At 40.6% G+C, this 21,821-nt stretch overlaps 2 protein-coding genes and 1 long non-coding RNA gene across 3 annotated transcripts in view; 2 read left to right on the plus strand and 1 right to left on the minus strand.

The window, feature by feature from the left end:
• Positions 1 to 652, plus strand: part of LOC134624357 (uncharacterized) — a 15,141-nt gene extending 14,489 nt beyond the window's left edge. The window contains exons 2-3 of the long non-coding RNA XR_010093516.1: positions 357 to 440; positions 566 to 652. This is a non-coding gene — a long non-coding RNA (uncharacterized LOC134624357). The remainder of the gene's footprint in view (positions 1 to 356; positions 441 to 565) is intronic.
• Positions 1 to 21,821, plus strand: part of LOC134624309 (nucleotide-binding oligomerization domain-containing protein 2-like) — a 1,192,597-nt gene that overhangs the window by 86,412 nt on the left and 1,084,364 nt on the right. The gene's annotated exons all lie outside the window — the stretch shown is intronic.
• The window catches only part of LOC135932497 (uncharacterized), a 125,412-nt gene that overhangs the window by 42,258 nt on the left and 61,333 nt on the right, over positions 1 to 21,821 (minus strand). The window lies entirely within an intron of this gene.

The raw sequence follows: 21,821 nt of genomic DNA on the forward strand, positions 1-21,821 counted from the left end.
AAACTGTGGTATTTTGTAAATATAATAATAAACGTCAATGTACTCTGTAATTGTTTAACTTTATTAGCAACTGGTCGCTATGGTAACGTGTAAATATTTCTTTCAAAATAAGACACACAACTACAACAAGGGAAAGACCCAGGGAAATCGAGTTAACGATTGAAACCCCTGAAAACCATAAATTTCACACCAGAGCCTCAACTCTCGTGGCCCGGAACCAAACGACTCACGGACCGCTGCTGTACAGAACCTGTGATGTCCAGACGGTGTTCCTCTGGTGTTCTGCTGTGAAAACTTTTGGGTTTAGGGATTAACACATGGTGTCCTTTCTTCTCTTATTTGTTGTGTGTGATCAGGACAATTCTGGAGAAGATGGGCCTGCAGGGGAAAGTCACCCCCTTGCAGGCCAGAAGACATGAGATAACTTTAAAGAATACAAAGTACGTATGTGTGTTATCAAGAAGATAATTCTTAAGAACACAAGTTAATAAATGTGCAATTACTAAGAGTTGTTGTGGTGTTTTTTTATTTGCCTGCTGTCATTTTTTATTTCCTCTGCCTTTAGGATTGCAAGTATCCAGGCTCAGGAGAGGGGGTCAGTGGGAAGCCCACTGCTGCTACTTGGCCCTGGTTTGCCCTCATGGATGAGGTAATAGGACAGATGCCTTCCATTAAGCCTCTTTTCCTAATTTCCTCTCTCTCTGAGGACACTCCAGGGCCAAGCACAGCAGTGGGTGACCAAAACGACAGCGACGACGAAGCGGCTCAGCCACCTACGACAGGGAGAAAGAGGAAAAGAGACAGGGATGATGAGCTGCTAGACATGAGGCTGAGGAGAGGAGAGCAGGGAGAGGATGGACAGACTGTTTTCACTTCTAGAAAGATTAGTTTCCAAATGAGTTATGTATTGAGAAATTTATTTATTTGAATATATTTGTTACATTGTTATATGTGTTGCATTAGTTTAAAGGTTTTATGTTATTAATAAATTGATTCAAACAAACAGTAAGTGTCACTGAACTCAATTTGATTTACAGGCATTTGTAACATATATGAAGATAACGCTAACTTTGAACAATACTACTTGGATATTTATTTGATAGCAATAAAGTAAATAACAATAACAATTAAACAAGAATATTTCAAATACACAGTATGTAAAGATGAAAAAACAACATTTACAGTTGTTCACACAGGATTAACCTGAGTGACCTGTTCCTGGACCATTTCTTTAACAGCTGTAATAGATTACAGGAAGTCTCTGGCAGTGTTGCTGAATCTGCCCGAGCAAGATCAGACGTGGATGGGCTGCTGCAACTGAGAGCTGCAGTTTGTCTTTCTGGTTGGCAAGTGGAGAATCACACAGGGTGGTCTGCAAAGAGCTTTAGGATGCTTCCTCCCACTGTCCACTGCATCGTCCATCCACAGGGTTTGCAGGGCTGGCTCACTCGTGGCTGCCACACCACTAAGATGTTTTCAGAAATATGCAAGAAGGAGATGGTGGATGGCTATATTATTAGTATAATACTTGTAACACTGTAGCAGACAGCAGTTTGATGAAGTGCTATCTAAAAAAACAAGCAAACAAAAGATTAGATTCTATACGTTTCAAAGATATTTAGTTTATATATTTTATATGATACAGTACATGTATGAGAATGACCGATGTGCCAAAAAACGATCGTCTGCCAAAAAATGATTTCCGGTTTTTACCCTAAACTGACTGCTTGTATTTAACCTGCTATAAATAACTTGTTGGTCTATAATGCATGAAACATGTCAAATGTTTCCCTCATTAATGATATCAAGTCACCTTGAGCCACCAGCAAAATTCCTGTATCAAGGTAGAAGCTGCAATCAGTTTTTAGCAGTGACTTTTATATATGCTTTATTTATCCAGTTCACAAACAATCTTGTTGACATTAGAAATTTATTTTTTAAGAGTAATCTGGTCAAGAGGACAGCAGACACCGCAACAGATATATCAATTGTAGCTACATTATAACCAGAGTTATAAAGATACTTGAACAACAGGTAATTATTGTATATATAAAACCTCTTTGTAAACTCTTTGTTCACCGAAGTCTAATTACCAACATACATAAAGATATTACACATATTGCACTCGGAAACATTGGAAATCAGTTTTGGCAGGCGAACACTTTTTTGGCACAACGCCGGCAATAATTCAATTATCCGTGTAATTAGCTAAGTAATTCCTAAATGTGTGTAGATTAAAGGAAATTATTTTACCTGGATATGTTTGTCTCTGATGAGCCTAAGGTACAAAACGTGCGGCCGTCGACGATAAGGTTTTTCTAGCTCCGCGAGAAATAAAATTGTCCAAACAACGGAGCAACATTTCTGGGTCCATTTTGAAGTTTTCGCGCTGTGGCGCTAGTGACCGGAAAATCACGCAAGTAACGTGTGGAATTACATGGATTATTTTACATAACCATCATCTTATCATTGCATTAATTATCATTTCATCAAAGTGTTTATTGAAGCTGCTGGCATTATGTTATAATTTATATTATAGGGGTTATCATAATCAAATATTAACATGTTTATTACAGGTGCAGTTATAACTACTGTAAAATGAGTGAGTTAAATATATATATCATAACTCATATGCTGAGTATATTGGTACAGTAAAATAGTAGCTGAGCAAAGGCCTGAATGTATTCAGCTTCTTGTGGTATTTGAGTTTGCTTAGTTACAGGTGACGGAAGGATGTCCCGTCCAGGGTGACCTCAAAGGCCTTAGGTCATCACCATATTCGGAAGAGTATGCCACAAGGAGGAACCTCTATGTTACATTTAATTCTTAAAATACCTGAATGTTCTGTACATGCAAATTATGTGCTTGTAAACGCAAGAAGGGGCGTCACAATACCCTGATGTTATAAAAGCAATTTAGAGTGTATTTTGGGTAGAGATGTACAACTGTTTTGCAGTTTGCACCTCTCCACGCAGCGTGCATTCATTAAAATCAATTGTTTGAACAACCTCTTCTGGACTATGATTGTTTTACTCTCATCCTCAATTTCGAACCCGTAACATTTGGTGCATTGGCCGAGGTTGACTGGAGAGAGTTGGAGGTTGAGACTGAGAGGGTCCAAGGTGCTCAAACAGGCAGACACGAGTCAGTGGTCGAAGTGAGTGGACATAAGCCGGCTTATTTAAAGGTAAGGCACTACCTGTTGAATTATTTCCAAACAGTGCTGGATTGGACCTGACAAAATTGAAAGTCTACTCACTGAAAACTACTGGTAAAGGTCTGTTTTGATTTTGGTGAAAATCTCATGAGAAGTTGAAGTTGAAGTAATGATAAGAAAAAGAGTAAAAGTGAGTTAGAGTCTCACTAAAGGTATCGGGTTAAAGTCCCAAAGGAATAAGAATAAAGAGGATTTAGAATAAAGAGGATTTAGAATAATAGGTAATTGGTGAAGTTTGTGACATTAAAGTCTCAATTGAATATAAAGCCGGGCTTGGACACCGACATGGTGGGTTTGTGATTTTTGGGGTGTCTTCAAAATAATTAAATTGTATAGAACGGGACTCTGGGAGTCTAACAAGTGCATTGCTCAGAGGTAACGCTTGCCGGAGTCGGGGACGCTTAGACTCCGTCCTCTATGAGGGATAGTCAGTTGGTCACTGTGGAGCTTGGGGCACTCCAGAATAACTAGTGGTTGGACCACTTTGCCGTCCGGGACGGTGGTTTGCACTTTTTTGGTCAGTAGAAACCCGGTTTCGGGCGTGAAACTTTAACTTAAAATTTCGAGAAAGCCTTGGCTGTGAGATGCCACAAATAGAGCTTCAGGGAAAGTTTGGGTTGGTTAACGCTTTTAAATTCAGGTAGGGCACTAGCAATCGGGCCACCGTCGGGGACGGGATAATGGCTTAATTGATCACAAAAAACTCAGGGAGTTTGTCCCTTGGAGGGTTAACTTAAAAATTGTCTAAATTGTGTAGGTTTTAAAATGTCAGGCCTAATACTGCAGTTGTAATTATAAAGACGTCTGGGTGAAATTGTGTGTCAGAGGAGTCTGTGAGTCAGGCTGGTATTATTTTTAGATTGTGTGTGTGTGTGAAAATGCAAATAAGGCAGCTGAGAGGTGCATAGAGTATGAGGAAGTTTATAGAGACTGCTAGACATTGCTGATGGCTGTATTTAAGACGCTGGTTTTGTTTATTACAATATTGTAAGTAAAGTTTTATTTCTTGCCATGACTGTATAACTTTTGCGGGGTTTTGAGATAGGATACATAAACTGTTGATACTTAAGACCGTTATTTGGGTTCTGAGAACTGAAATTGAATTTGAGATAATTTAATTAATACATATGTCTGTAAGTGATGTCTATTTTGGTGTCGAAGTAAGATGTTTTAGGATTTTTAGATGGGTTTTGTTTCAGTTTGAGATAATATATACAGTTACATTTTCTGTGTGTGTGTTGTTGAGTGACAAGATGCGCAGTTTAAATTGGGCGCTGTTCCTTCCTCTTTTTAGTTTTAAAACACAAAGGCTGTGAGATTAAAATTACTGTGAGTAACGGTTTGACTTTTGACTAGGGAAATAATATGCTTACTTTGGGGTCTATGAAGGTATTTGACTTTGAGTGATGTTATGAGAGGTTGACTTTATTTTTCTGTTTAAAAACACATAAGTATATGCACTTAGTACACCCACTCAAGAAATGATTGTGTGACTGATGCTACAAAACTGACCTAAAGAATGGTGATGTGTGTGGAGAAGTGAAAGAGCGCTATTTCAATGTGTGTGAGTGAAATGAAGGCATATTGTTTTTAGATAAAGATTTAGTAGAATTACTGATTATTTGTAGACTGATTATTAAAAGGAAGTCTCTGCAGAAGCTGTAGAAACAGGAAACCGTGTGTGTGTGTCTGGGACAGGAAATGCATGCCCATAAAAGGGAAGCTCACGGTGACAAGTGTGCACCCAGAGTAGGGAGAGAGATTTAACTCTGGGCAGATGAAGCAAAAGGGAGGTTTTAAGATAAACAATGAATATGATACTAATTATATGCTTTAGTGTGCCAATACAGGTGGACTCTCTCAACTTTGCAACCTTGAGTTCAGCAGCAGAAAAGTAGATTAAAAGAATTGGGAGAAAATAAGCCAGTCTTTGGCTCGAAATTGTGCAGCTTGAGCTCTCACTTTGTCCTTGACCCCGAGAAGAAACGCAAGGGACAGCCAATTTCCTGATGAAGACCGATAGAACATCGTGGACGTGAAGAAGTAACGGAAGCTAAAAGACAGTGCAGGCGAAAGCAGTAACACTGACAACGACTGATGAGTCCAGCAGCATGGAAGACAGCACGAGATGCAACATGCATGCTGGTGAAGAACAGCGTGATAAGTCTGCTTGAAGGCACTGACTGTCATAAGTCTGCTTGAAGGCACTGACTGTCATATTTGCCAAGCTTGGAGCAATCTTGGAAGAAAAGACTGAAAAGATGAATGGAGAAGAAAACAGAGCAAATGAAAATAAGACTGAAGGAAGAGGAAATACTGAAAGATCAAAACAGAGAAGAAACACACTGTGTTTGCTGGAGCTCTGAAGCCCGAACAGGACACTGTGAATGGAAAAGGACCAGTGAGAGATGAAGCTGGACGAGTTTGACTGCGAGAAGATAGGAGATGATTGGATTGAAATTGAACCCTGAACTCGGGATCGTTTAGGGATGTCCACCACATCACAACAAAGAGGTAAACAATACAAAAGGTAAAGATAATCAAAATAACTGACAATTATATTAATGAATAGAAAACACACATATACAAATTGTTACATGTGAGATTATTTTTGAAACGAATCAGAAGTGAGATAGTTTGAATCTAGAGCTCAGTGAAAAGATGCATAAATTAAATATGAATACATGAAAATGCAATGAATACATAAGGATGCAATGAAGAAGCAGCTTACACTCATGCAATGAAGAAACTGCTTACACTTAATTAAGATGATCACCTGGCATGCAATTAAGAAACAGCTTACACTTAGTGTATATTGACATGAATACAGGAGAATGTAATGAAGAACGCAATGAAGGCATGCAATGAAGAAAACAGCTTACACTGCATTTACATGACCACATAACGCAAGGAAGAACACGCTTACATACATGACATAATGGGTATTTTTGACCAGAGGAGGAGAAATTGTCGTTTAGGCGTCCGTGATAATAATGAAAATGTCTTAGTTTTGTTATTTTCAGGAGTACAGCAGACCCGCACCAATTCTCCAGATGCAGGAGTCGGACGAAAGTACAGGTTAACATGAATGGATATGTTAAGCCAAGTTTCTGGTTGAATTGTTTACAGTGTCCAGGAACCTGACAGCAAGCCCTAACTGGTGGTGGAAGACCAGCAGGGCTGTGATTTAAGGTGGGAAAGTAAAGTTTGGCTTAGTGATTCGGGGACGGAGAAAACTGACTCTTTAACTGGAGAATGGGAAAGTGTCTGTGAGACTGTGAAGCCATATATGCAAAATACCACACACAAACATACGCAATGAAGATCGGCTTGCTACTTGTATGAGTGATAGAATGGTGTGAATGTTGAATAAACTGATTAAACTAGTTTAAAAGTGTGACTTAGGAGTGCTTTGCACTGATTGATGAAAACAAGGGATTAGTATAGAAATAAAAAGGAAAATAATTGAATAATGGCATGAGGTTTAAAAAAAAGTATTTCTCTTGCCAAGTTAAATTGTTGAGATATGGCTGAGTATGCAAAAAGTTTGAGAGCTCGTGTGAATGTCGACAGAGGAGCTGGCTGTGTGTGTGTGATTGAGGCCTTAAAGGAGGGGTAGATTGTTAGGAGGGGAAAATTTGATTAAGAGGTTTATAAATTAGTGTTGACATATTGTGAGAACGTGCTTATATGTTAAGGTTGAAGGTGAGTTTGGTAAAGTGCTTAAAGGGGAATATTGTGTACAAAACGGTGTAGCTTTTTACGTTTTGGGTGTGTTCTATGGGTGAAATTTAAGATTGTAGAAGATATTTGAGGTTGTTGTTTTATTTTTAAAGAGGGAGTTTTAATAAACATGGACATGTTTAAGGGGTTTTGTAACAGTGCACTTATAAAGAAAAAACCTGTCAGGTGATTTTGTTTTGTACTTTGATGAGCTAATACTCAGCTCTCTCTTTTTTTCTTATTTTTGTTCTAAGCAGGCCTGCAAAAGAAAACAATGCATAACGGCGCCGACAATAGTCTCAGGAGAATAAAAAGTAAGGTGACCTTTTTTGAATTACAATGGGTCAGATTGTGGGTCCCTGTCTAAAAGGATTGCAGCGAGCCAATCCAGTCCAAAAGTATAAAGAACTATTTTCCTAGAAACAACTAAAAAGAAAATAAATGATTATATAAATTAACTGAGTTTACTGAAAGTGGAAATCTGATTATTTGTGCGGACGTTTACCACTACCAGAGGTTAATGCGTGTGAGTGAATGTGTGGGAATGGACAGGTGAATGGACGGACCAGGCAGACCATAGGTTGGACGGACTGGACCCTGATAAAAGACTGGACTCAGGTTGAACACATGACTGATAATTGTTCTGTTTTAACTTTTGTTTTATAACACAGGTTGGATCATAAGTGGAGAAGGTGAGTATAACAGGTGATGTTCTGGTTAACAAACAGGTTTGAAGCTGCGGAGAATTTATACATAATATGATAGGACTAAACTTTTCTTTTAATTGCCTAACCTGAGTGAAGGATTTTGAGTTTGTAACACATGAGATGTGTCACAAAAAGGGGGTGTTAATATATGCGATTAGCTACATGAAATGTGCTCTTTTAGGGCTACTAAGCAAATGTCTACGTGACCTTTACCTAACAACCTTTGTGATAAACTTGTTTACCGACTTGCTCTCTTGTAGAACATACAGACTTAGAAAAGGGGAACTTCAGCTCTGAGTTTAGAGCTTGTAATTAAATGTGGGACTTGAAAAGAGGAAGCAAATTTGGTACAGGACGTACTTGAGATGATCAGACGAGAGAAGGAGGAGGTCAGGAATAGTTTAAACTAAGATTGAGAAATTAAATGGGGTAAAAGGGGGTGTAGCTTCAGGGCAGTTTACGGCCCGGCGTAAACGCAAGGTGCTGTTACACAGCTTAAGTTATTTGGTTGATTTATCTTATGACAAAATAATAAGGAAATATTAAAAATATACAACACGTCGAGGAGATCTCTTTTGTTATATGCCTCTCTGGAGCTTCTCTCCTGATGCTACTCCACCAAAAGAAGTTTATTTACAGAGACTATGTCAGCTCCCAAACAGACAACAACAAACCAAGACTAGCAAAAACAATGTAAATATAAAGAATAACAAATAAAGAACAATACAGAATCCAAATCTGAATCAAAGAACAAAATAGTGAAATGTGGATTATTGGGTTTTTCTCTGTATATAGGAAGCATTTGTAATGTGTATCTGCTCATTATCTTGTTTATGTATTTTAATAAGGAAGGCTTGGAGAGGCCAGTTTATACTCACAAACAAGTGCTCAGCCAGACTGAAAAACAGGAAGCTTTAGTGCACAAGGCATATTAATAAATATAGACACAAAAAGAGGAACTCCCCATATAAACAACGTTCAAAAATGTGTGAAGTATAAAGTACCGAAATAACACTATATAAGTCACAGTTGATGATTCTAATGTTAGAGAGCTCTTGCAACTGGCGTCTGAGCTGTGCAGAGGTCGATGTTGGTCATAACAGTGATGTCTCTATTTACAGGTTGAGTTCATTTTATACACAATGCATAACTGTGCTTGTTTAGAGTTAATGTTCCGTCCAAAAGGGTTTTAAGCTTCACTGGTGAGAGTGTCCAGGTGATACATGTTGAGGGAAGATGAGAACATAGCAGGTGAATTGCATGCACGCTTACAAACACACATGATTTATATATAGGCCAGGCCAGAGGCCTGGACTTGATGCAGCTTTCAACTTTACAGCTCCTAATTTGCAGGAATGGCGTGGAGTGTAACGAATGAATGCAAAACATGCTTACAGACACAAACATGACAGGGGTTTATTTTACAGGGTAAAGGTGGATCACAGGTTGCTTTGTTTCTGCTTAGCAACTACTGAGGTAAAAGGTGTTAAAGATAAATATGCAATAAGCGAACAGGAAACATGTGAGGGTGAGCCGGGTGAAACAAAATGTTGTAGATAATGGAAACTTGTCTAACTGGCATTAATAGTAACTTTTGCATGTTATGTATATGCTTGAAGCCAAAAGAGGCGTAAATTCTGATAGAAACTTTGAAGTGTGTTTTTTAGCGGAGAGTCAGGCTGACATGGGGATGGTGTGTATTTTACTCTGTGTTTAATAAAACTAAAAGCGTTGCTCACACACATAAAGAGTATTGAGATTGAATAAAGTTAATATAATGGATAGAGCCCAGGACATGATAATACATAAGTGAAATCAAATGCAAGGTTTGATTTCACTTTTATTGGGAAATAATCAGGTTAGAAATGTGAGTAACCTATGTTTAAACTGTGAAAACACTCTCCACATACATTGACTGTTTATATTTTGCAGGGTACTCCAGACCCCTTGTCTGAACACGGAGGCCAGTCCAGTCCAGCACTTCCTGAGACTGTAGTTGCTAAAACGGGATCGGTAAAAAGACAAAAGCGCGAGGTGTCAGGTAAAGGTGATGAGTGTCTCAGCAGAAATAATGGCATAGAGTTGAATTATGTTAAAGGGTCTACCAGCTCATTCACGTTTGATTTGTGTAACGTCATTAAGTGTACAGGAGCTAATAGTAGTTGGAGAGCGTATGATGTACAGGTCTGCAATCACCCCATGATATGCTTAGGTAAATTTAGTTGATCCAAAGTCTAAGCCGCTCGCAAAAAGTTCTATCACCATTCTGACTGATCAGATGCTAACTTTGAGAGCAGTAGCTCAAAAGCAACAGGAACCAAAAGGGAGAGTACTTCTGACCACAGATTACTCTAGACTGGAGCTTAAGGATTTAATCGAGCGTGTCACTGGTTTCAAGGACAGTAACCTCTGGCTTGATTGGGTGGCTCAAAATGCTAGAGAACAACATGTATCTGATTATGTTGCCTGTGCTTTAGCCAGGCCACGTTTGTCTACAGAGCGACTGGGAGCTCCACTCATGCTGATTAGAAACCAGGTAAAGACTATTCCATAACACAACTCCCGAACTTTAGCTGCCAGACATAAGAGACAGATTTTGGCCAAAAGAGGGACCTAGGGTACACGTGTTTATGATCCTCGCCTAAACTCACCGACCTGGATAGACTCCATAGGAGTGCCTAGGGGAGTTCCAGACGAGTACAAGCTGGTAAATCTGATAGCTGCAGGATTTGAGAGTATATTTCTTTGGGTAACACCTAATCAAAATTTTGACCGCATTAGGTTCACTAAAACCTGCTGAGACTCTCTAACCTCACCAGGGACGCCATGATGGGGTTGGAAGAACAATTGGGTCCGAGTTTGCTCATGGGAGTGTCAAATCAAATGACCCTTGACGTGAGAGGGGAGGCGTATGCGCCATGTTCGGAGACATGTGCTGCACTTTTATCCCTATTAATACTGCCCCAGATGGCTCAGTAACCTGAGCTCTGGTGGGTCTGAAGATTTTGTCTAAACCAATGCATGAGCACTCAGGTATCGAAAATCCGCTGGCGTCCTGGATGACATCTGTGTTTGGACAATGGAAAGGTGTGGCTATGTCAGTGATATGTTCATTGGCTGTATTTTTGGGAATGTTGGTCATCGCTGGTTGTTGTATCATTCCTTGTGTAAGAGGACTGTTGGTAAAGGTAATGGGTTGTGAACCCTGGCTGGGTTGAGGGCATCTATAGGATGAACTTAGAACCCATAGAGCCGAGCAGGGAGTGATGCAACACGAAGTGTGGTGACATTCCTGATTGGAATGTCAAAAGAGGGAATTGTGGAATTACATGGATTATTTTACATAACCATCATCTTATCATTGCATTAATTATCATTTCATCAAAGTGTTTATTGAAGCTGCTGGCATTATGTTATAATTTATATTATAGGGGTTATCATAATCAAATATTAACATGTTTATTACAGGTGCAGTTATAACTACTGTAAAATGAGTGAGTTAAATATATATGTATCATAACTCATATGCTGAGTATATTGGTACAGTAAAATAGTAGCTGAGCAAAGGCCTGAATGTATTCAGCTTCTTGTGGTATTTGAGTTTGCTTAGTTACAGGTGACGGAAGGATGTCCCGTCCAGGGTGACCTCAAAGGCCTTAGGTCATCACCATATTCGGAAGAGTATGCCACAAGGAGGAACCTCTATGTTACATTTAATTCTTAAAATACCTGAATGTTCTGTACATGCAAATTATGTGCTTGTAAACGCAAGAAGGGGCGTCACAATACCCTGATGTTATAAAAGCAATTTAGAGTGTATTTTGGGTAGAGATGTACAACTGTTTTGCAGTTTGCACCTCTCCACGCAGCGTGCATTCATTAAAATCAATTGTTTGAACGACCTCTTCTGGACTATCATTGTTTTACTCTCATCCTCAATTTCGAACCCGTAACAAACGGCGGAGTTGAAGGCTAGGAGGCTGTCCACAGCCCGTCTGTTATGTTGGATACTCATTGTTTGTTCAATAAAGTTTCTATGGAGAAAAAAAGGGGGCTGTCCACAGCCGCTCACTTCCTGACTACCCGTCCGTCTAAGGACACTACCTTGTGACGTAGGTAGGTAGTGTCTTTATGAGCATCCTTCCCCTGAATTCGGACACAGCCCATGTCTCCCTCAGTTCAGTGTCGCGTCATCAATGTCTCCTCCCCGAACCTGTGTGCCTTCTTGTGTTCCCTCTGTCCTTAATTTAGCATTCCCAGTTTAGTTCTGTTTCTTTGTGAAGCCTGCAATAAAGCAGTGATTTTGAGTTCAGCTTTTGTCTCCGTGAGTTTTGCATTTGGGTCCTCATCTGCCTTCACACAACCAGTTCATAACACTTTTAGGTTTTAAAAAACAGACTGTGAGAGAGTGTTCAGAGAAAAAGTAATACAAAAAACACGAGACTAGACAAGAGCACAAGAGGCTAAGCAGGGAAGCTAAGAGAGAGGAGGAGGAGAAAAGTGCGACCGCCTTCGTCAAGAGCAAGAACACAGAATGATGATCTTGATTCCCTTCCTTATGACCTTGTCTGCCATCAACTTACAATGGCCCCACTGTGTGTATGTGTATGATATACCATAAGGCCCATTTGAGGTGTTACTCTAATTGCATATAACTAAGTGTGAAAGTGATATTGCAATTACTAAAGTGATCAATACATAAGAAAAGAAATCTGCCACGACACCCTCCTGAATCTGAATTGGGTAAGAAGAGGAAAATGGATCTATAAATGCAGTTTATTACATGAATTCTTGGGTATATTAGTTCAATGCATATTTTATATAGACTAATGTATAAATCGTACAGATCAGATGAATAATCAAACAAACATATCAAACTAAATGATCAGTGGAGCTGATCCTGGTGTCTTTTGTGTGTGTCTTGGCCTGATTATTCTCTGCAAATGAAACAGAACAGAGTCACACAAACAAAGAAATAAAATGTCAAGATCTGCAGGACGCAGATGTCTTAAACAAAGAGGACCCAAAGCAGGCAGGTGGAACAGGGAAAGCAAAACTGGACACAATGCACAAGAGACAAGGACTATCAAAATAAAACAGGAAACATGGCAAACGTGGAGACCGAGACCCAGACTCAATACACATAAACTTGACGCAGGAAGAGAACAAACACATGGCATTACAGGGCGGAGAGATACAGAGATTGTTACATGAAGTGACATGATGGACTGAGAGACTGAGGCGATGCTGAAGTCAGAATGAGACAAAGAAGGGAGATACTTAAGGAAATTATACCCTCTACAGGCATCTGACAGACACAAAAGACACGTGATTCTGACAGAAAATTCATAAGCACAAGGTAACTAAATTGTACCAACAGAGACTAGAAACATCAATCACTTAGTCACATCACAACATTGATAAGTAGACAAGACTCAAAGGTTCAAAAACAAAACACTGGGTCAAAGACCGATAACCATGACATTAACAACATGAACTAATTCACTAACTAACCTGTGACTGTGAGCCACAACCTCTTATATCTCCAGGCCTCCTTGCTGTTGACCTGACAGCCGTATTTCCCACTGTCTCCCACTTTGGGGTCTTTCAGGGTCAGACTGAGGTCTCCAGATGTCAGCAGGTCTTTCTTCATCTCTGTTCGACCTTTGTAATGGTCGTCCTGTTTGTCAGGCTGGTCAGAGCCGTTCTCATACACGTGGACTTTCATGTATTCGGGTTCATGGCGTTTCCACAACACTTCAGTGTCTCTAGGCAGGTTTTCTGTGGTTTGAAAGGGCAGACAAACAGACTCCGCCCCCTCCACCACCTCCAGCTTACATTCTGAGAGGACAACAAACACAACATGAGCTGTACAGAGACAAACATGCATGTAAACAAATTACTTGTTACTGTGATTTTATTTAAATGTAAAAGTTATTTTCAATCCACCAGTTTTTATATTAGATCACAGATGCTTTCTATCATGCAGTACCATGAAGTATTTATTTTGCAAATTTTAAATTGTAGACAAGATACAAAATGAGTTTTACCTTTATTATTCTAGTTGTCAAGGGGAAAAAAGCTATTCAAGCTGCCCAACGCAATCTTCTTTTTTTTTCACTTCACACACTTCCTGATCACAATTACCGAACTGGAACAATAAACAATGTGAGACTGTGGCTCAGCAGGCCTCTGTAGTGTGTGTGGGCCAAAATAGCTTAGCCCCTATTAGCGGCAGCCTCTCCACTAGTGGTGCAACAGATCACGGTTGATCCGAAATCCGAACCGATCCCACTCAACGGTTCGGTACACACGTGATCCGAAGATTCGAAAAAGAAAAAAAAAAAAGTATGTGTATGGTGCGCGCGGTCAGTCTGTCAAGCAGTAGTTATGGTCAGCGCTAGCGGTCCAAGTGGCGGAGCAGAGGAGTTTGTGGCATTTAAGCAGCCCTTTGCTGCCCAGTCCGACCGGGCTAAAGCTATTACTAAAGCTAATGGGGTGTTTAGCTGTAGACGAGAGGCCGTCGTCTGTTGTGCAAAACAAGGAGTTTAAACTGTGATGAACATGCTTGAGCCACGCTATGATATCTCGTTGCGCGTCCACTTCAGTGACAAGATCGTTCCAAGCATGTATGAGCAGGAGAAGTTTAAAGTTATGGCTGAACTGTCCCAGGCGTCTTCTGTTGCTCAAACTACAAATGGGTGGAGCTCCAGGGCAACAGAAAGCCACGTGACCGTGACCCCTCGTTATATCACAGCGGAGTGGTAGCTACAAAGCCCTGCACTGCCCTGTAGATTACATTAGATTAGATGAAACTTTATTTATTTCTCGGGTGGGTTCAAACTGAAATTCAGTTTCCAGTAGCACAGCACCCACAGAAGTTGCAGAATGTGAGCAGAAATATACCAAATATACACATTTATAAATACAGAGAATACAAAAGGGATAAATAGAATAAATAGGAATAAGAATACAAGGGAACGGCACATTTGAAGTATTGTGAGTCTATTACACCGTTGGATATTAACAAAAACTATTGCACAGTGAAAAGGCGCTACAGCTACTTGTTCCCCCCTCCTCTGTCCCTGTTTCCCCTCCAGCGAGGAGTGAAACAGTTTGTTGGCTGTGGGACAAAGGACTTTTTAACTCTACTGGTCCTTGACTTTGGGAGAAGCAACCTGTCACTGAACAGACTCCTCTGGTTGTTTATGGCCGTGTGCAGAGGATGCAGAGGCTGCCCAGCATGGTCCATAATGTCCATATTGCACCTTAATTTGTTTTTATATAAGTGTGTGGAATGAGTCTTCAGTTGAATGTTTTTAATAGGCAAAAAATACTTAAATAAGTAAACGGCGAGTGGAATTTTTGCCTTTTTTTTCTATTTTTGCTGATCCGAAAATTGATCTGATCCGTGACTTTAAAAACCGTGATGCGATCCGAACCGTGAGATTTTTGATCCGCTGCACCACTACTCTCCACTATTGATTTTCCCCACCAAACACAAAAACTGGTTATTGGTCACTTCATCCTTAGAAATGTGAAACTAAAGATGCCCACTAACATGAAACACACCATATATGTATGTAAGTGTATTCTAGGAGCCACATGTCAAACTCAACTTTGCTGGCTAATCATAAGCATAGGCTTGGCGAGGTTGTACTCACTCACAATTGCTGCAATCAGAGGTCACAACAATGTCAGACTCTGTAGTTTCCTCTGCTCCCTCCCCAATCTGACTAGTAATTACATGCACAGCTCAATGTTATGCTTTAACCACTAGATTTATAAGTGGCTTTAAGAAATTAGGTGGGTCTTTTAGATTCTTGGGGAAACTGGTCTGATGAGGAGAGACAACATCTATCCAACTCTGAATGAAGCAGGTCTCATGAAGAGAAATCTGGCCAATTTGAAACACTGAGGCCAGAGATTTTACACCGCACTGAAGAAATGAGGAACAACCACGGGTTTCTTTTCCAGACTAGCCAGGCTGACAAAGAGTGAGAGCTCTGAAGCCTTGTACTGAATTCCCTTACACTCATCTTACTTCATCAACTTCTTCACAAAATCTTAGTTACTTTCCCACAAACGTATCTTTGAGCATGGCCGTCTCATTAACTGCTGATATTTACTGAGACAGTTTCTCTTCCATCGATCTCCCACAAAGAACTTCAGTCATTACTTCCTCCAAACCATCAACTTGTGACAGAGAACCTGTCATACTGACCTTTGACTTTCAGCTCCACTTTTTTCTCCATCAGGACTTCTCCCTCGCTGCTGTAGACGGTGCAGGTGTAGGTGTCTCTGGCTGTGTGTGGGGGGTATTTCAGTGTCAGACTGAGGTCTCCAGTCTTCAGCAGTTCTTTATTCATTTCTGTTCGGTGTCTGTAATGTCGATCCTGTTTTTCTGGATGGTCAGAGCCGTTCTCATACACATGGACGTTCCTGTTATTTCTGTTCTTCCACACAACCTTATTTATTTGAGACAGCTGAACTGTGGCTTTGCAGGGCAGCTTGGCAGACGTCACGCCTGTATCCACCTCCACCTCTTGAACTAAAAGTCAACAAAGCACAACATGAGCTGCACAGCATCAGTAGCACACTTCCTTTGACAGGATGAAGTGAAATATTTACAGTAAAACACGTTGGACTGGTTCCAGTCTGAAATGTGCTCCTTTGCTCCATGAACAGAGACTGTGCTGTGTTTGGTGTCCAATCAGCAGCAGAGCTGAACTGAACGTGTCTGTCAGATACAACCAGAGTCAAAGCTGTGAAGAGTCTAAAAGCTCGAGGGAGAGAGAGGGACTCACAGTCTCTGTGGACTCAGTCTGAGTGTTTCTGTAACACACTGATCATCACACACCTGACTGCACTCACAGTGAACCATAGACAGGGTAAAAGATGGACCTAGCTGTTATGAACAATGTGAAATGTTACCCGTTACTATTAAGTTTTGTTTTGAAGCTGGGAAATTTCACTATGGTGGCTGTTTGGTTACAAAACAAATGGGTGTGATTTTAAAAGGTGAGTGTGGATGTGAAAGTGTTCACTCATTGGCCAAAGACTGCTGATTGAAAAGTAACTAATCAATGAATGAATGGACAATTGCATAATAATCGGCTCACAATGAAACATATCACAAAGATTTACAAAATGGTGAATGAAATATTTGTTATATTATTTAATATTTATTATTCAATGTGATGCTAAATGAGTAACTGTAGGAAGGTTTTTACAGAGATCTGTTAGGGTCCCTGGGTCGTCGACCCAGTGTTTTGTGTTTTTGGTTCTTTGATTTTGTTATTTCATTATATTCTAGCTTTGCTTTATGGGTTTTAGGATTATTCTTAGTTTAGGTTCTCTGGGTGGGGTTTTGTTAGAGTTTTAATGTTCTGGTTTTCTGTCTGTGATCCATAGTTGCTGTCTCCCCTGTCTGCTGTATCCCCACGTTTAGTCAGTGTCTGCCCTGGTCCCACATCTCTGTTCCCTCTGTTGTAGTGCCTGCATGTGAGTCTGTGTCTTTTGTTCAGTCTGTGTTATGTGTTTCCTGTTTTACTTTGAAGGTCTCTGTCTTATCTCAGTGTGTTCAGTTTATGCTTCCTTGTCTCGTCAGTTCTGATTTCCCCCAGCTGTGCTCTCCTTCTGTGTCTCATTCGCCTCGTTACTTCCCGGTGTATTTAAACCCTGTGTTTCTCTGAGTCAGTGTTGTGTCGTCCCTCATGCTGTGTGGGTCTCCCTGTGTCTCACTGTGAGTTTAGTTTATGAGTTTCCAGTTTAGTTTAGTTTAGTTTAGTTTGCTTTTGTATGACTTTCTCCTGCCAGCAAATAAAGCTGAGTTCATTGTGTTTAAACCTCATACCTGAGTGCCTGCATATTGGGTGCAACTCCTGCCTGCCACACGGCGACCATGACAAGATCAAGTCAGAAACCTGTTCTCTCATAGACGTCTACAGGACCATAAGCCTTTTTGCCTCACCAGCTATCACCAGCAATGGGCTTCAGAGAAAATGCAGCTCTAAGGAACTTCTGCATTAGTTTTGTTTTTCTGAACCAGAACCTGTGTCCATCTTTTATACCCTATATGGCTTAAACTTTCATAAGTTAGAGTTACTGATGCTACTGAACCTACCTACTCAGTCACTTTAATATTATATATTATTTGGTGACAGTAGGAAGGAAGAACTTCCTTTTAACAAGAAGAAACCTCCAGGAGAAACAAGATCAGGGAGTGGCAGCCATCTGCCATGGCTGGTTGGGGTGAGGGGAGGAAGACACAACAAGACATTATTTGGTCCTTATGATTAATTTAACAAAAAAATTTGCTCCTGCTGATCAAATGTAGTCGATTGCACAACATTAGTGTGAGGACATCAATATACATAGAGGTTTTGGCAGGGAGAAAGTCTGGAGCACTGACAAAATGTTAAGGACTTAAGAAATCAGCAGTGATCTTTAAGAAGCAACTGTTAATGCCCATCAGTCAATGAAGGGTAATATATCATTTCCAGACAATAAGATAATCAGCATTCTGCATTGAGAAACATTATTCTTAGTGGAAAAAACATTTTTATAAAGTTTATTATATAAAGCTGGATATGAACCACGATGCTTTTGGTTCATCCTCCTGGAAAACACATGCTTTGTATAGATGAGAACAAAGTGGACGTGCTTGTCCATAATGAAGAGCACCAGCTTTGTAGAAAACCAAACGTAAAGACGGTGGTGAAGAGGTAATGAGTTAGGCACTATCCGGTCCCCTCTATACCGAAGTATTATTTAGTCAAATCTGAGGCCATCTGTCCCATAGCTCACCCTAACCCTGAGCTGCAGGGACCGAGAGACAGAAGAGACTTGAAGAACAAACTACAGAGACGCAACACAGACAGAAAGGTAAACAAACACAGAAACAAGACTGAATACACAAAACGGGACATGGAACACAGAGGAGGCATGATTCCAGAAATCTGAAGATTAGATTAGTTTGCAGAGCATCAGCACTCATTGATGTTCGGTTGGTGTAACGCTGGTTTTGGTCATCCAAATCATCACCACTCTTCACACGAACATGGACTGTTGGGATGTTGAGGTCCTTGCGGTCCCACACTGCTGCTGTGAACTCACTGGGAGCAGCTAGTAGCTGACAGGGCAGCAGCACAGACTCAGCCCCCTCGTACACCTCCACTGCTGTGGCATGCTGGGAAACTGAGGACCCAAATGTAAAAGAGGTGAAAGTTCAAACTCTTACTACAGATGCAAAGATTCTGTTCAGTTTACAAGTGATCAATTCAGCATCAGAGATTTTCACACTTATTTCATGGTCTGAGCTGTTGGACCATGAGGAGTGGAGAGTGAAACCAAAAGCAGACACTTGCAAAAGAAAGTCTTTTTTTTTTTAAAGGCAAGCTGTCTATTAATGGCTTGGTGACGCTAAAAAACAAAAGGTAAACAAGAACCGAGACTTAAAAAAATTAAACTGAGCAAACTAAAGCTAAAACTAACATACAGAACAGGGAAGATGGATTCATGAGCCAGTGGCTGGAAGCCAACCCACTAACTTCAGGGGAGTGAAACTAAAAACCAGTCTAATAGCGCCCGACATTATTTTGACATAAACTCATTGCTGCCCGAGGCTGCAGCAATGAGTTTATGTCAAAAACAAATCCTGGTTATACTGTTCACTTTAATTCTCTTTCTCTTAAGCAGCAAGTGATTAAAGAATTAATAAAAGATTAGTCATTAGAGAAGAAAGCAAAACTCAAAACAGACTTGTGTATCTTGAAGTGTGTTCTTACAAGTCTGTGTGCATACTTCAGTGATGACAACAATCGCATCAAAGAGTTTTTGGTTATCAAGATTTTCCTGTTTTCTTTATTTAAAAGTACTGCATTTGTTTTCCATCATTAGAACGTCATTGATAGTGTCACGGTTCTGGGTCACTTTGACCCAGCTTCTTCAGTTCTTTATATTTTGGTATGTTTCTATAGTGTTGTTTATTGTTCTAGATTAAGTGCAGCGTCTTCTGCCTCCTTGTAAGTTGTTTCTGGTTTCCTGTTTTACTTTGGAGGTTCGTGTCTGGTGTCAGTGTATTCTGTTTGCTATTCCCCTGTCTCGTCAGCTGTGATTCCTCCCAGGTGTGTTCCCCTCCTGTGCCTCATCCCTTGATTACTGCCGTGTGTATATTAGCCCTGTGTTACCTTTGTTCTCTGTCGTATCGCTGATGTCTACTCACCTTCAGTCTGCACTCTGTTTTCCGTCCGTGTGTATCTGCCTATTAGCTTGTACTTCTCCCAGTTTAGTTTGGTCCACTGTTTACCGGCAACTTGCTAATAAAGCAGTACTTTGAGCTCTACCTTGTCTCACCGAAACCTGCATTTTGGGTCCTCCTCTCCTTGCCTGCCGGTACGCAAACATGACAGATAGTGATAACGAGTGTGGAACTGATAGGTGACCTAAGTGCTGATGAACCTGCACACCAACAAACTGTCTCAAAGACCCAAACACTTAAAATGAAGATGCTTCTCACAGGTACTACACTGAACAATCAGCATATTGGCTTTCAGTCTGTTGAAGGATTTTTGGGGGATGGTATGTGTAGGGTTAGAGCAGCTTTATAGTGTGGCTACAGAAACAGCTGTGAAATATATGCGCTTATAGGCATTTTATTATGATTTAGTGGTTTGCACTTGGAATTAATCTCTTCCTGTGTTATATCTCTTGGCTGGCCTGGGAATGCCTTGGTGCCCCCCCGGACAAGCTGGAGGAGGTGGCCGGGGAGGGGGAGGTCTGGACTTCCCTGTTTAGGCTGCTCCCCTTACGACCCAGTCCCGGATAAGCAGAAGAAGATGGATGTTTTATAGATCGATATAATAAATAAACACCTTAAGAAAATCTAGTTAAATTATTTAAGTCATTCACAGTGACAGAGTGATCACAAAATGTGGCTTTAAATTTTTTCATTGTACTTAACACAATTAGATAAAAATGTACATGTAATTAAAGACATAAAGCCCCATTTTAGGCACAAGTATTTGTGTGTGTGTGTGTGTGGTGCTCCAAACAACTATCGAATATGAGAAATTAATTTGAAATTAATTTAAGTCCTGATTGATTTGGTCCTCCCATCGTGAACGCTCCAGAGAGAGGGTCTTCATTCAGGAGAATACACAGAGCAGTCATCAGTGCCATTGTTACAATATGACCTCAAGTTACAGACGTGTGTGTGTGTGTGTGTGTGTGTGCATGTGTATGCTGAAGATCAGAGCGTCTTTCTTACTGAGTAAGAGGAGCAGCAGAATCTTCATCCTGCAAAATCCGGTTAGATCTGATCCTCAGTCAGACTGCAGACACATAAAGCAGCACACTGCAAACACCAGTTTACTTTCAGGTTCACTGTTCAGTCATGGGGGGGTGACCGGGGGTTCCCAGGCAGAGAGTTTTATAGTGTTACAGTGTTATAGTCCTATTTTTATCTGGGAGAAAATAGAACTAACTAGGAATGCACCAACACAGCAACAACAAACACATGTACCAAACTATTCTGTCTTGTTTATAAATAGAGAGTGAGCTACAGAGAGCTCAGACTTTCATAATAATATGTAACCAGTGTCACCTGGCAGTCAGCAACCTTCTTTATGGGACTGGAAGAGGAGTGACAAAGAAGTGGTGGGTGGGTAAGGAGTAGTCAGCTCTGAGAATTCCAGGGGAAGATGATCTCACTCTGGTGTGAGTGGCTTTGATTTGTGAGGCATTTCTTTTTGGTTTTTCAGAGACGGGTTATTTAGCATTTTAGGTTTACGAGGTTTCATGGTGGAACTTATCAAGGTCTAGATTTACTGTGTATGGAGAAATTAATCGGTGTTTAGTACTTGTTGTTTGTGGTGTTGGTGTTTAAAGAAGTTGAATTAGTACTTGGAGTATTTTTAACAGTAGTACTTCTACTTCAGTACAGACTGTGTGTACTTTTACCACCTGTGTCTGAGACCTCCTTCAGGGTCCACCTGAAGCTCTCAGTCTGCTGTGGAAAAAGGAAATCCAGGTGAGTTTCTCCTGATCACCTGAGGCCGTCATTACTGTGTGAACTTTACCCACACGCCACTCCTCACTCCTCCCACCCGCTGCACACAGTCACTGAGTACAGACCGGCTGATAAAGGGAGAGGCAGGAAGACGGGGAGCAAA

The sequence above is a fragment of the Pelmatolapia mariae genome, linkage group LG3_W (assembly GCF_036321145.2).
Source record: "Pelmatolapia mariae isolate MD_Pm_ZW linkage group LG3_W, Pm_UMD_F_2, whole genome shotgun sequence".
Lineage (NCBI taxonomy): Eukaryota > Metazoa > Chordata > Actinopteri > Cichliformes > Cichlidae > Pelmatolapia > Pelmatolapia mariae.